Genomic DNA, 15,907 nt, shown 5'->3' with positions numbered 1-15,907 from the left:
TATCTTCAAACTCTTCAATTTGGAATTAAACAAATTGGAATTAAAGTATTATTTGTAATATAGTTTACTCTTTTGTTAAACTTCATTTCTTTTTATATTCAGTGTCAGACTTAATTTAGTGCAGCGCAATTATCGCAAATTTTATTTGCTTACACTGTTTACACAAGATTATGGTTAACAAATAAAAATTTTGAGATCATTTATGAAAAATTAAATGAAGTTGCAATGATAAATTTTTCATATCTGTTTTGTGATTCGTTTTTAAGTGATCTGAATTTTAATAAAATTTTCCTAAGTTAAACATAAAATTACTCATTTGATTCATTTAAAATTAAAGAAAACCATATGCATAATTTTTATTTTTTGAATGCACAATTTTTATTTTTTGAATGCATAATTTTTATTTTTTATTTAGTTCAGAGCATGTTGTCACAATCTTTAATATACGGAAAATTTATGAATTACATTGAATTTATTATTACGAAAAATTTATTATTGGTTATTAATTTTTTTCATTACAGATTAGAAACTGTTCGATACTATTCTGATATTTTAATTTAAACTGATATTATTTATTAAGTGAATGTAAAGGTTTCCTGTTAATCTGTTACGCTTGGATAAAATATTCATTATTTACAAAATTTCAGTTGGCGTATATTTTTTTTAAAGATTTCTTCACAAGGTCTATGCATATAATAGCTAATGAAAACGGGGTCTCGACTCTGCTATAAATATATACGAAATTATGTAGACAAAAAAAAAACTATTTTAGCTGATTCAAATCATTCTTAGAAAGCACTGAATTTTTTTTTTAATTAACAATTTCAGTAATTTTTATGATAATTTAAAGGTTTGTTGACATTTGTTTTAATTTTATAAAACTGTTACATACATCGCCACTTTTGATTATGCAATGAAGTATTATCGTTAAAAATTTGTCAAGATCATAAGTAACTTACCTTGCAATAAGATCCCGAAAAAAGAAAGTTAGTAATAGAAAGTTTTTTCAATTTTCTAAAAAATAGTTAAACTTTAAGTTACACTTACACATTTATACTAAGATAGTTTGAATGATTAAATGCTCTCAGCTATTCATTTATGAAATTTTTGTGTTTTAATATAAAATTAAGTGTAATATAGATATTTCAATTCTGATTGAATTATAATAAAGTTGTTTCAATTTTCAGTATAGAATTTCAAATATTTTTAAGTCAGATTTCATAATCATAAAATGAGAACAAAAATTGAGAATTATAAATAAAATTATGCATGAATAATCAAATTTACTAAATAGATCTATTTGTTGTACAGTTTAAATGTTACGTATATGCGAAATATAAAAGCATTATAAATGTTACAGATATGCGGAAAGCTTGATTTAATACAAGTATTTGCTTACCTCCAATATTTTTGATTCAAGTTCTTTTTATAGCCAATAAAATATCACGTTTTATTTACAGGAACAGAATTACACAATACAAATTAAAAATTAACGGATGAAATTAACAAATAAAAATTAATCAGAAAGAAAATATGAAACGAAATTTTAAATAAAATGCTACATTAAACAAAAGGAAAAATCTAAAACTTAGAGCTTTTAGGATGAGTGTCTAAAACAAAGTTCCCAGACAGAATGACCGAAAAAATTGCCAAGGAAGTTTTTATGTCTTGAAAAGGTTAACATATATATGCAGTCCTAGAAATCCAAGAGAATTCTTTGTTTGAGGCATGCATTTTATGACCGTAAATAGGATCTGTGTATAGCCGATATTTTAAAAAGTAGATGAGATAAGATAGAACTCATTGGAAGAAACGAAGAACATTTTCCCTTAGAGTAATATGAGCTGGGCTGGCTACTTTTCTGAGGGGAGAAGCTTTGTGGGTGGTAAATCAATGAGGAAAGGGATGCTATCTAATTTAATCACTGAAGAAAAGCGTTTATTGCTCTTTTGATGAATGGGTAGCAAAGAGGCAGTAGTGATTATTTTATTTCTGTTACAGACTAATAAAAGCCTCAAAATAAAATGTCATGAGAATTCTCCATTTTTTTTTTCCAGTAAATAAAATATTTAAACATTTTCTAAAATTAAGGAAAAATTATTTATAGTATTAAAAAAAAAGGAAAATTGCCTTGTACAATGGGGGGTGTTTGAACACCCTGAACACCCCCCTTACCTACGTCCCTGATTATAACTGAGCAAGGTTGTTTAGTATAAAATATTATTTATCAATGATGTAAATAGTGTAATATTCAAATTTTATGTGAAATATTATGTCGTTTCAGAGTAAAATTCTCTGTCACTGGGGGGATACTCTGAAGCATTATTCTTAATCGATAATGGATCGATTAAGCAAGATTATTATAAATCATTTCTTGTATGTTGGATGGCAACAGTCTGGATGAAAAATAGAACAGCTATGGTGAATAAATATTGCTAACCTTCTGAATAAGTATCTTGTATTAAAGTGATAAAATAACACTTCAACATAATAATTGCCTGTGATACACATCAAAGGCTTTAAAAAATGTCGATAAAAATTAAATAAGTATTTATTCATTGAACTGAAACATTAAACTGAAAAATTATCAGACATCAATTATGACTTGAGAATTTTTTTTTTTAAATCTTAATCTAAGTATGATTGTTTTTAATGCATTTCAAGTATTATATGCATATTTATTTAATTTTAGAAATTTTACTTGCGAATTATTTATTTTTAATGCTTATTATTAAAATTTTATTTTTCATTTTTTTTTAATAATTTTATTCATTTTTATTATTTGTGTTATAATTTACATTATTATTACTAAAAGAACTGTAACTAAAATCTTGAATAGGGATACAGAAATAATTTTTTTCCTTTTCCTTTTTTTTTTTTTTTTTTTTTAGAAAAAAAATTAACAAGTTTTGGAAGTACAGATAACTTTTTTCACGCATTCTTGCCTTAAATAATTTGTAAAATGCTAAATTTTTATCCAAATATTTTTTTATATGAAAATAACACAATATAAATAATAAATAAAACTTTTTAAAAAATTTAACTATGTATTCAAACATTAAAGGATGATAAATCATAAATAAATATTTGTAAAAATTATATTTTGTAAATACCTAAAGCTGTTTTATCAAAGAATGTTTAAGTCTTTTTTTAAAATATAAAAAAAAAATGAACCTTACTATAAAGAATAAAAAAATGAAGCAAATAAATAAGGCGTTATTTCCTTTATACATCACTTTACACACTATTTTACTTAATAACCTTAAATCACAAAATATTTTTTTTTTCTAGTTAAGGCAGTTAAAGTACAATTTTGTTTAATATTTATTTTGTTAATTATTCTGCCTTTTTAATACAAAACTATGAATTGAATTTTTACATTATTACAAAAATATTAAGTTTCTTTTTACCAATAATTAACTTAGCTCAAACAAATGGAAAACTGTTAACTTAAGTCTAAAAGATAATATAAAAAACATTAAATACATACGAAATACATCAACATAGTTACAAAAATGCTAAAAAAAATTATTTAACAAAAAAAAACTGAAGCTCTATTTTTAAGCACATCACTTTTTCAATAAAATAAGCATTAGTACAGTTTTGTTCATAAAGGATAGCAGTTTGAACTTATCATAAAAACAAATGCTATGAACAAATATAGAAGAATATAGAACGTGAGAAAAAAGCATTTTTAGCTAACCACTTTTAAAATACCCTGGATTTTTCAAGTTGACAGAAATCTCCGGGGTTTTGTCTGCTGCTTGGTCAGAGTCGTTGGCACCATCCTTTTCTTGCGCCTTTTCATAGTGTTGGTAACAGCATGCTCAAACAGACTTGCCACTTTTCTGAGTGAATACTCGGAATGAGACACCCCTCTACCCCCCAACCACATTGACGACGGGCCTGAACGTAGCGGTTTGTAATTAACGATTATAAAAATAGAAAGCTTTTGAGAAATTAGGTACTTAATATATTTTCTTATTTTTAAGGGTTTTGATAACAAATTATTAATTTTTCATATGGAACTGGAGTGTCGCAACTTTACATCATAAGAGCCACCTGTGGCTTGCGAGTTACAGGTTGCCGATCCCTGGCATAACATCACATGCTTGAGTTTCTGGGCTCCTCCTAATCAGAGGATTTTGACTATGATACCAATTATTTTTCATTTCATTTGATTCATCTTGCAATTTAAAAATTATACATTATTCATATTCCCACAATTTAAAATTGGCACATTGTGATTCATATCCACGCTATTTAATAATCACACATAGCAATTAAAAAGCCCAGTGTTTTCATGACAGAAAAAAAAATGGGAGAGAATTTCTCGCTTTCTCAAAAACAGGGTGAGATTTCTAAAAATTAAAAAAACAAATAAAAATTATTTCTTTAATTATAATAAATTTTTAACATCTTCTAATTTCTAAACCATTGAATATTTTTATTGCATCATCATATGGAAAATTTTCTACATCTACTTTTTCATCAGCTATTCTCATTATGTTGCTCAAATGCTAATCAGTCAAATCTGTTACGATATTTTGTTTTAATTTGGTTTTGGGTGCTAAATGACAGATGCTGAACTATTCGGAATCACTAATTAAATTTGTAGCATTGTGCACGCACCTTCCTATCCTCTACATCTGCCAGTATAGGCTTTTCAATTATTTCTGTTATAGTATAGTGAAGTTCGTTGAAGTTATTTCCATGTTCATACTTCTTGTTAGGTCTTCCAGCATAGTTTTCACAGACTTCAACTTTTACAAATTGCTGTAAATTGTCGGTGAGGGAGTTCGGTAATTCATTTACAGCTAAAAATGGAGCTAACTTTAAACAACTTATTATAAAGGACTCATGTTTTTTTTTCTCAACACTTGTCGTAGCTGTTTTTATGTCTTTTTCAAAATGGCGGATTTTATTAAAATTTGTGCAAGACGAAATTTTTTCCAAAATTCAAGAGATTCACGCATTTTGAAATTGATTAATAGAGTGCGCGAACTTCTCGCGTTAATCATTTTTTAATGCGAGAAAAGAAAAAAATATGCGAGATTCTCGCACTGTAGTGAAAACACTGAGACCACACATACTCATGTTAAAAAATTACACAACACAATTTGTATTCCTGTGAATTAAAAATCACACATCACGCAATTTAATAACCACATATCCCAATTCGTGTTCATGCTATTTAAAAATAAATGATTAAATGAAGGCAAAGTTAGCTGAGCTGACTGAGGCTGAAAATAGTTTAACTGAAGAAGAAAATGGTGCCCATTGTTTGCTCGGAGAGGATCATGAAAGATTAAAACTTGTCATTTCAAAAAGTGGAAGGGCACAAAAGTTGCTCGAATGATGGCTTATGCTGCAAATGAAAGTATAATTACCGTGTTTAAAAAAATTGTAACTATTCGCCATGAAAATAATTATTAATCACCATAAAACCAAATATTACTTATCCAAGTTTCAATGTTTTAATTTGACTTTTAAAATAATGAATGTATTTAGAAATAGAAAGTTCATTATATTCTAATTATGCACTTTTCCCTTTATCAAATAAATGTTAGAAGTTAATATGAATTGTTTTATTTCTCAAGTGGGGGGGGAGTAAATTTTTAATTTTTATTGAATAGATTTGCTTGATTTGATACATAGAGAAGTCAATTATTTAAAGTCAGCATCCTTAAATTTAGAGGAAATTTTGTTCCTAAATTTTATTTTTTGGACATCCAGCCCTGACTTGGGTGTTGTTTATGTATTTTTAAAAAAATATATAAGTTTAGGCGTGATTTTCAGAATATTCTTATTTAGAAAAAGTTATTTAGTACTATGATAAAAAAAGATAAATATTGTGGATAAAAATATAATTTTAAAATTACTCCTAGCAGAACAGCATTGGCAATTAAGAAAAAATATTTAGGTGACATTGACGTCTGTCACATTCTAATTTCTAACCCTGGTTAGTAGGAATGTAAAAAATATTATCCAATTAATTAAAATGGATGTGAATTATTGACATAAAATAATCTTCATTTTGTTTAGTACCAAGAAATTTATATTTTAAAAAAATAAATATAAAAACATTTTAAAAAAGAAAGAGTAACCTAATTGTGTAAAACCAAATATAATTAAAACAATTACTCACTTTAAAAAAAAATGGTTTTCTCCGAGCTTTTTTCCAATTTCTTAACAAATTTATGATAATACTTTAAATGCTTCACTTCATAATATAATTTTTCTTCAAATTTAACATCTGAAACAGACGCAAGTTCCTAAAAAATCTAAAACATTACCTATCATCAATTTCATGATTTTTAATCATTTTTTTTTATAGTGATGTTTATTTACAAAATGCGAAGATGGAAATAGTTTGTGCGTCCCTCCTCTAATAAAATGCAAGAATATCACCCATAATATTAGAATAAAAAATTATTACATGTTCAACTAAAAAAAAAATTATAGTTTTTTTCTATGTAAACATAGGGCTTTCGTTATTTTAAATTAGTAACATATATGCAGAAAGATATTTGAGCTAGAGAGCTGTGTTGCAGATAGCTCAAAAAATTTCTGCCACGGGGGTCAAGTTCTTGCACTGGTTATAAAATGTTTACAAAAAGTGACAGATAAACATTATTTATAAAAATGTTTGAGAAATGTTTGTTACCTTTGAGAAAGTAATTACTTAATAGGTATTTCTCATAGAAAATGCATAAATAGCAGTCAAGAGAAAAGAGATAAAATCTTAACATGAGGTAATCCAGATTGAAGGAGTTTATGTAAAGTAAGACTTTATGCAATATATAGTTGTTGTTTTTTTCAAGTTTACAATTAAATAAATTAATTAAGCTAATCGAATATTTTATACAAAATTTTATTTATAATTTATTTCAAATAGGAAAACCTTTGAACATGATTAGAGCTTTAAAAAACCTGGGCAGTGTTTAGATCAACAGTTCGCAAATAGTGTTACATGTCATCCTAGGGTTCCGTGAAAGAGTTAAAGAGGTTCCGTGAGTTAGTACTTTTTATAACCATGATGAGTTTTGAAACCTCTGATTATATTTAGATACAACCTATAATTCATAATTTATTTAACCTTTTGGTTGCCTTTATGAAATTATTTCAAATGAAATAGAAATGGCATTTTTTAAAAGAAATATATTTCTAATAACAGTATATTGAATAAATTATGAAAAAAATGATTATTATATAAAATATTGTATAAGAATTTCGTATTGCACTTTCCAAATCAAAATAAAATAATTAAATTCTTTAATAAAGACATGTTTCCTATTTCCTTAAAAACCATTTTCAATGTTTATAGCAGTTCTTTCCAGTTTTCATTTTGAAGTAAATCATAACTCGGCTTATTTTATTCATTTTCAGCTTATGTAAATACACCAAAAACAAATTTATTGCTTGATTAAATATAGCACAAGGACAGCAAATTTAACTATCGGACATAAAAAGTAATTTAAGATTATTAGTTTTATAACTATTAAAATTATTCATTCCTCTAATTAAATATTTAAAATATAGTCTTTTATAGATTATAACATTCACTATTACCTTAATAAACTTCATTTACAAAATCAGAGTTCTGCAAAAAGGTTGATTATTTAGGCTTCCACTGCCGAAAAAAAGTGGGTAACTGCTGGTTTTGATCATTAGGTTCAAGTCAGTATTCAGTCAGTAAATCACAAAGTTGGTTGCCTACTGCAAAAATATTCAACTTATCCTATTATTAATTTTTATATTTTACACTACAACATACAATTGTTAATCTTGATTATCAATTGGAAATGTCAGATTGAAAATTAGTAAGATGGCATTAAATAATTCAAATACATTTACTTCTCAATATCAACTATAGATATAAAATTGTTTAAAAATAATGCTAATGAATCCTAAATATAAGAATTTATGCTTCATTAACATTTTTATGAGTCCTGTTTAAAAAATATGCAACTGCTTTATCTTGTAAGCAGGATTGGCAGGTTTTTGACATGTGAAAGTTTTTGACGGTTTAAACCATGGTTTAAACCGTCACGTCAAAAACCTCACTGTCAAAAATGTCAAAAACCTATATTCATATGTGAAAGTTAATTAATACATAAAATTTATATATTTTTTATAAAGGATAGTGTTTCTAAATATGCTCTAGAAAAAATAAATTAAAAATTTTGAAGAAACACTTATATTTTGAATAGTAACCAAAATCTTGTACTTTTGAAAGCTCACATCTTTTGTAATATTATGTATTCATTTTCATGTGTTATTGAAAATCTGCAGTGATATTATTAAGAAATTTATTTATAACCAAATTTAGTGTATAGTATAGATTATACTAAAAATTAGACATTTTTAAAGATAAACATTAGCAGTTTTGTACATTAGACATCTTTTAAAGAAAAATCTTTTTAATATTCTTTTAAATCTTCTTAATAATCTTTTTAACATAAGACAATACAAATTTAAGTGCTTTCTGTTAAATACACAGAGTAGTTAGTGTCGATTTACAGTATATTCAGCCTATTCATTTACTATGCTGAAAATTTAGTTTATCCAAATACTTGTGAATTTCATTTTGCTGAATACTATATAGTTTTGTTGAATATCTAAATATTCAGCTGTTGAATAATTACTTCTTGCTTTCAAGATATGCATTATTTGTATTCTTAATACAAGTGGAGAAAAAAAAATTAAGAGATAAAAATTGTTTTAAAATGATAAGTGTAATAATTATAAATAAATATAATAAACAATATGAATTATATTTATCATTATTCATAAATATAACTACTTTTAAATTCAAATTAACATACTGGATAATAAAGATATTCGGTATAACATTAAAATTTTTTTTTATACACTTGTATCAAGTTTGTATTTATACAACATAACTTGTAAGTTCCTTATAAATATTAGTTATATGTTCCTTATATGTCAAAAATGCATAGTATCAAAAAAAAAAATTTTTTTTTTCAAAATATAAATATTTAAAAAATTTTTGTGCAAAATTTTTCTGCACATGCATTTGAATATAAATTTCTGAGATTTTAAATCTGTTATTTTACCTTAATTTTAATTAAAAAATATTTTAAAACCTGCTGATTACCTATAGTATAATTAAATTTCAATGTAATGCATGGCAACTGTTGGTAGTTCTGAAGTTTATATATTTTCTTGGCAAACTTCAGTTTTTGACGGTTTAAACCAGTATTATACCCTTGTCATGTCAAAAACCACTTTTTGACGTCAAAAACCCAACCCTGCTTGTAAGAGATTTAATACTACTGCCGTATGAATGCTTTTGTTTTATTATTATTATGTTAGCAGCTTTTTGATATAATAATGCAACAAGAAAAATATTTGACAGATTCTTAAATTATAGTAAAACTATTTCTTTTCCCTTTTAATTCTTTATTTTAAATTGCCCAAAATCACTTTTAGATATTCTACGAAAAAAATTTGACAGATTCTTAAATTATAGAATAACTATTTCTTTCCCTTTTAATTCTTTATTTGAAATTGTCCAAAATTACTCAGATATTCTACGAACGCGATAAATTGCCATGAATAATCTGGAGCAGGCTTTTCTAATGTTTTTTTTTTTTAAATTTATACTTTGATTACGATAATCTACAAAATATGCGAGAGAGGTTAGCAATGGAATCAATTCATTGGTTTTACAATAAAATCCCTCTTTTTAGTAATTTTACAGTTATTTATAGAAAATATTACCATATTATGATAGATGTCGAAATATTCTCCATGTCTTAACAACTTCTAAGAAGTGGTCCGAAAAGAAACTAAACAACACATCACAGAAGGAGACCAACTCAAAGGATATAACTTGTAAAATTGTAGTCACCTCCGGCAAACCTCTACAAGTTTTTTTGTTTTTTTTTTAAATTAGCAAGTTTAAACTCAATTGGGCACCTTGGCAATAGTAGGTAAGAGTAACAAATATACAATATGGAAATATCCCTATTTATAAATTGTACAACCTTTTTTTACTGGAATATTTACTCTCATTTCTTTGATTTTCGGAACTTATTCCTTATCATGATCTGTTGCACCAACTACAACTGCCAAATGAATACAAAACAGGCAATTTTTTTTAAAGAAATATGTAGAGGTTTTCCAGAGGTAGCTACAAGTTATAACTTTCGAGCAACTATTCTAAAACAGATCACCATACAGATTTTTTTTTCATGTATAAAAAATTTTTTATTCTTTCAAAGTTGGTTGAAAAGAAAACGTTTTGTGTACAATACCATTTCTTACTGTAAAGATATTTGAACAAAAATACCCATAATACATAAGGATCCACATAAGGAAAACTTTATTTAATAGTGGTTGTAATTAGAGAATTTTATACTAAATGCAATTAAATACACAAGAGTTTCCATAACATCTAACATCTTTTTCTATCTATCCTAAATCAATTTAAAAATTTTAACAGTATTTTAAAAAAATATACACAAAATATTGAAATTTTCAGCATTCCCCCAAAGAAAAATTTAACTGAAAATGCACTGAAACACTGAAAATGCATTATAATGTTTCATGTGGACATTATAAATACTACTATTTAAACTTTCCAGACTATGTTTATTTTTAAATTGTTAGGTTGCAAAAGTTATTTGCAATGAAATTTGTCTATATTTTAACTGCATATCTAAAATCTAAATGCTTAATTGCGTTATTATCATATTCCCATTCAGTGGGTAGATACGAAACAGAATGCCTAAATTGTAAGTGAAGTTATTGTTGTAACCTACTTTTTTAATTAAATGGGAGTTACTTAAAATATTATCTTTGCTTATAATCAATAACCAACTGATGGTGGCTTATAAATAAAAGCTTTTATATTATGAATTGACTTCATATATTTTTTTAAAAAATTATATGGAGATTTATATAAATTTGTATATCAGAAAATTTTAAGTATTGACAGACTACCTTCTAATATTGCTGTTATAATAGCTCATCAAGACACTTTTTTAGATTAGTTATTTATGGAAAGTGAAAAAGTTGAAAGCTTATATCCTTTCACTTTTATAAAATTTTAAATACAGCTTTCTTTTTATTTTTGAATAACAGGTAAAAATACTCTTAATTTAGATTAATTTTCGGAAAATTTAATAGATAAACAAGTGTGCACACAAAATTAACAATTAAAATATTGTCGAGACCTTAAAATAAAAGTGTTCAAACTTGTCAATAATTCTGTACATAAGAAATTTAGGATGGGACTTTAAAAAAAGGTAAAAATACGTTCATTTATTATATTTTTTGAGGTATAAACAGACATCTTATTCAGTTCCTAAAACAAAATTACAATAGATAAATTAAATTAAATGGAACACCATAAAAAAATGCCTGATCTTCAATTTTTAAGTAAAACGTAATTTTGAAAATCACCAGACACATTCTGAAGCGCTATTTGTCAATCAATGTATTAGTAATTTATTATATCACTTATTAAAATAATTTTTTAAGAAATATTCCCAGTAAATTCTTATGGCAAAATGAGTGACAAGACTTTAAATAAATGGAGGATCTAGCATTTTTTTGTTTCTATAGAGCTTTTATCCCATTTATTCTGAAAATGTTAAAAGGAAAAATCACATTCATTTGAAAGATTAGATAATAACAGTTTTTAAAGATAAATACCTATGATTAGTTTGTTCTATGTTTATTGTAGGATTCGTAAGTGTCCTCAACATTATATAATAAATTTGTTCGTGATAGAGAAATAACCACCTGACATTCAAGCATTTGAAATTCTAAAAATATGTAAATATCATAGCTTATCCTTAGTGTTCATTAAAACGTAAATAATTTTTAATGATTCAGAAACTGAACAGCAAGAAAATCATCTGTAGGAAAGAGAACATTGACTCCTCTTCAACCGCCTCCCATAACATAACTACTAAACAAAACGCAATCATCAAAATTTCTGAAAGGTTAGAAAACAAGTGTTGCCAAAAAATAAAAACTATATTACTTTCTTATTTTGAAGTAATATGCGCTAATTTTATACCATAGTTTCTACTACAGAATGGCAACAAGGAGATACTAACGTCCAATTTTGTAGATATTCGCATAAGAGTAAAAGGAAGTGAAGGTCTGTTTTATATGGTAGCAACGATTGAAAGGTTACTATTTTATTTCTCGTGGCGACATTATTTGCTGTTTTAGTCGCCAGACAGTGCTTTTGCCCTGCATTGTGCTTTGGCTCCATTGTTGTGTCGCAGTTCATTGTAACACGTGTGAGATTAGATATTGATACACCTTGATTTTATTAATTTGAGTAATTAATACTTGATTTTAAGACTTGGAGAATCTATTAAATCTCTTATGGTAAGTTTATTTATAAGTTTTGAATTTGAAAAATATTTAATTTTTATGTTGTATTTGTTTATTAGATCACGTGTTAAATCTTATATTAAAATCGCTCGATTATTGATGTAGTTAAGTGTTTTTTTTTTCTATGCATGCGTAACTGTTGAATAAATAACGTATAGCTAATATTAAAAAAACCACGATTATATTTAATTTCGCAAGCATTAGATTCATGTTATCCCATCTGTTATGGTATGTTGTAGGGTTTTATTATTTTCAAAAGTTTTAATTTTTTGTTTGGATTTTAAATATTCTATTCCATACTATTCATTTATTTATTTCCTTTTTTAGTGTTAAATATTGTAATCGCTTGATTGTTAATATACTTATGTAATTTTTTTTCTATTAATCGTGTAAGTGTAAATAATGTTTGACTACAATTTTGCAACATGTTATGGTACATGAATCTACTGTGTTGTTTTTTCGGATATCAAAATTTATAACAGACTGTTATAGCTAAATGTGTTCAGATGGGGGGCATGCATTTGCTTACAAAAAACATGTGATCTGTTTAACTATTAAAACATGTGTAATTTATAACTCAGTATTGTATAATACATGTAATATTGTATGCATAATTCAATCATTTAGAAGTGTAATTTAAGCTCTTAATTTTGTTTCATTCATTTAAATCAAAGATATGTTTAAAAATTAACTACAATTAAATTCAATTTAGTAAAATTAAATATTTAAAAACATTTAATTATTAACATACTCTGTGCTCTAGTATTTGTTTCATAAGTATGTTATGAGTATTTCTTCTGATATATAATTTTTTTTGTCCTAAATTTTCATTTAGATGAAGGCTTTAGTTATGATTCGGGGGAATCAATGTTGAAATATTTGAAACCCCACCTTCCACACAGTAAATACTGGGAACCCAGTTTAACCCAATACTGGGTTTGACACAGTAAATACTGGGTCAAACGTGCAGCTTGAAAGCTTCCTGGTTTTAAAATTAAAGGTTTAATGGAGAATATCAAGGAGTTTAGTGGATTTGGTGTGATTGTACTACATATTGGTGAGTACCTTGTCGAATTTCACATAAATTTGTTATGATTCCTCTAAACATAAGAAATTAGGGGTCCTTAAGACTTTAGATTTCTGAGTTGTGTCTTAATAAAAGTTAGTTCCTATTTAGAATTTAAAAATTTTATTACAGTTCCCAATTACCTTTTAATAGAACTCAGTTGTGTTTAAAAAAAGTAACTTTTCTATGAATAAATAATATATAATTTTTTTAGTTACATCCTACATAGATTATGAGAAGGTTCCTGAAAATTTATGTATTTTTCGTTCGGCTTTTCAAATTGAAATAGAATAGCTGGATTTGTTAAGAAAGAGTGTGATTCCCTAACAATCTTTCCAATGTTTATATACTTTTTTTAGCTTCCATTTCAATGGAAACCATATTTCTCCCTATTTATTTAATTCTCAGCTTTTGTATGCACACCAAAAACTCCAAGAATGTGCATTCAACTGCCAAACATGAATTCTGATTGGTAATTGTTAATGAATCAAAAAAAATTCATTCCTCTTATTTTATATTATCAAAATAAAATATACTTTAATTTGTTAATGCACTTACTATTGTCTTTAGATATTATTTTTATAATGCTGGGGTTCTTTCTTACTATATTTATAAAGTACAATATAGTAGGAGCAGTAGTAGAAGCAGTTTTTCATAATTGGTTTTTAGTATTTTGTAAATAAGTAATATTGGTAACTTTAATTTTAGGTTCTAATGATTGCTCTGTGGATGGTTGATCCAGTATAACAGAATGTGAAAAATTGCTTCAAGAAATTTTGTTAAACAATCCTGGTTGTGAAATTTTTATCACAAATGTAGAAATATGGCAGTAGACTTAAGTAACTTTGAATAATAAGTTTTAAATGGTATAGTATAGAAAAATGTTCAGTAATGTTTTTGCCTATTAATTGTTGTTTTGGGACATTTATAAATGGTGTTCTACTGTATAGTGTCATGACCATTTTAACCAACAATCAGTGCCTGAAGATTTTATAAGATCCATAACATTCTTTATTTAACCTTTTTTGATAAATTTGAACAAGTGTGCCGTTCTTGTTTTAAGAATTTTATAAAACAAAGTAATATAAAGCATAACATATCTATAGAATGTAAACCTTTCTTCCCTTCAACTTTTAGGATACCATCTAAAAAAAATTAGAAGATTTAAGTGGGAAAAAGTATTAAATGGTCATGGCACAAAAGGAATATATGCCTCTTGGGGAACCCGCCTTGCTATATGCTGTTAGGTTGTTCCATATTGAGTTAAATTATGGTGTACTTATTACTTTCTCCTGGTTTACTATTTATAATGTTAAATTATAAAAATTTTAAACCCTAATCAATATGGTTTTATAATCAGTTTTTAAATATATTTTTTAACAACCTAATAAAAGGGGTCAACGCATCTGTGCAACCGTACCTCTTGAACAGGGCTTATTTATACAGTGCTAAAAAATTTTCATTTTAGAAAATTGAAATGAAAATAAATATTTTGAAAGTTTCCCTTCAAAAAAGTATAGAGAGTGCACAGCCCTGCTCTTAGGTGATGTGGAAAATGGTTGTAAATCATGCATGTTTTAAAAGTTGAATTTCAGGTTTGTTCTTTTCATTATTCTGGGGAGAGCCTCAGAAGCCAAATTTACGAGCATTTACTTAGCCTAGTGATGAAAAGTTGGAGCAGCCTGTCATTATTAAGCATCTTGTCTGTCCTAAGTGATGGAAGTTGGTTCAATCAGCTGTATATTCAAATCCATTTAATTTTTGAAAGACGAGCATGTTATAAACTTCAGTGTTACCTTTTAAAGGGCAACAGTGTTTCTAAAGTGTGTTTGTATGTTATCTTTAAGCTGTATATAATAAAACTATCATGTTTTGTTTTTGTTCAACAGTTACTGTGTGTTTATATACATGTTCTTTAATAAATTTTCAATCCTCACACTGCAGAGTTAATGTACCTTTTAATAATGTATCATGTAAGCAATCCGTTATTTTTTGCGAGTATTATTATTTTTTTTTCCGAAGAGAGGATGTTTAGTTAAGATTCTATCTCATCGAAACTTTTTACAGAATTCTAACTGAAAAAAAACTATTTATATTCATAAATTATATATTTAGAATTTCAAATATCAAATGGGCTTTACAAATCACTATGTGCAAAAAACTTTAATCGTAATGAGGTCGACTTGCTCAATGTTGTTACATTTATACAAAGGTGAAAAGTATTTAAATCTGTGCTCTGAAACTAATTAAATTTACACAAAATTACCCAACATTTTTGTCTTGAATGTGTTTTTTTTTTTATTATTATTCTAGAAATAACACTCTGAAGATTATGTTGCCTAAGTAATTAAAGGATTATTATTGAACTAATGTGCATGCCTGTAAAATCTTGTTTTAAGTTTCTAGTTTTTTTTTTATTTTTACAAATAGCTATTAGAACTAGTGATTTCTGAAAATAAT

At 26.1% G+C, this 15,907-nt stretch overlaps 1 protein-coding gene and 1 long non-coding RNA gene across 6 annotated transcripts in view; one reads left to right on the top strand and one right to left on the bottom strand.

Annotated features, from left to right (window-relative positions):
- Window positions 1–11,983, bottom strand: part of LOC107443172 (phosphofurin acidic cluster sorting protein KrT95D) — a 36,410-nt gene extending 24,427 nt beyond the window's left edge. The window contains exons 1-3 of one of the 5 annotated variants that reach the window (XM_016056952.3): window positions 11,686–11,973; window positions 7,573–7,719; window positions 6,149–6,284 (exon numbers count right to left, since the gene is read on the bottom strand). The gene's annotated coding sequence lies outside the window, so the exon portion shown is untranslated. Of the gene's footprint in view, window positions 1–6,148; window positions 6,285–7,572; window positions 7,720–11,685 lie in introns of all 5 variants that reach the window. The other 4 variants (XM_043054295.2, XM_016056953.3, XM_016056951.3 and 1 more) reach the window with 4 other exon arrangements.
- A 109-nt stretch (window positions 11,984–12,092) lies between these two features.
- LOC107443170 (uncharacterized) lies at window positions 12,093–15,385 on the top strand. The gene is made up of 3 exons (XR_001583956.3): window positions 12,093–12,375; window positions 13,217–13,438; window positions 14,156–15,385. It is a non-coding gene; the product is annotated as an uncharacterized lncRNA (long non-coding RNA).
- The last annotated feature ends 522 nt before the right edge of the window (window positions 15,386–15,907 follow it).

The sequence above is a fragment of the Parasteatoda tepidariorum genome, chromosome X1, assembly GCF_043381705.1.
Source record: "Parasteatoda tepidariorum isolate YZ-2023 chromosome X1, CAS_Ptep_4.0, whole genome shotgun sequence".
NCBI classification, from domain to species: Eukaryota; Metazoa; Arthropoda; class Arachnida; order Araneae; family Theridiidae; genus Parasteatoda; species Parasteatoda tepidariorum.
Note: the sequence above shows the minus strand (reverse complement) of the source record. Positions and strands in the feature narration are given on the sequence as shown.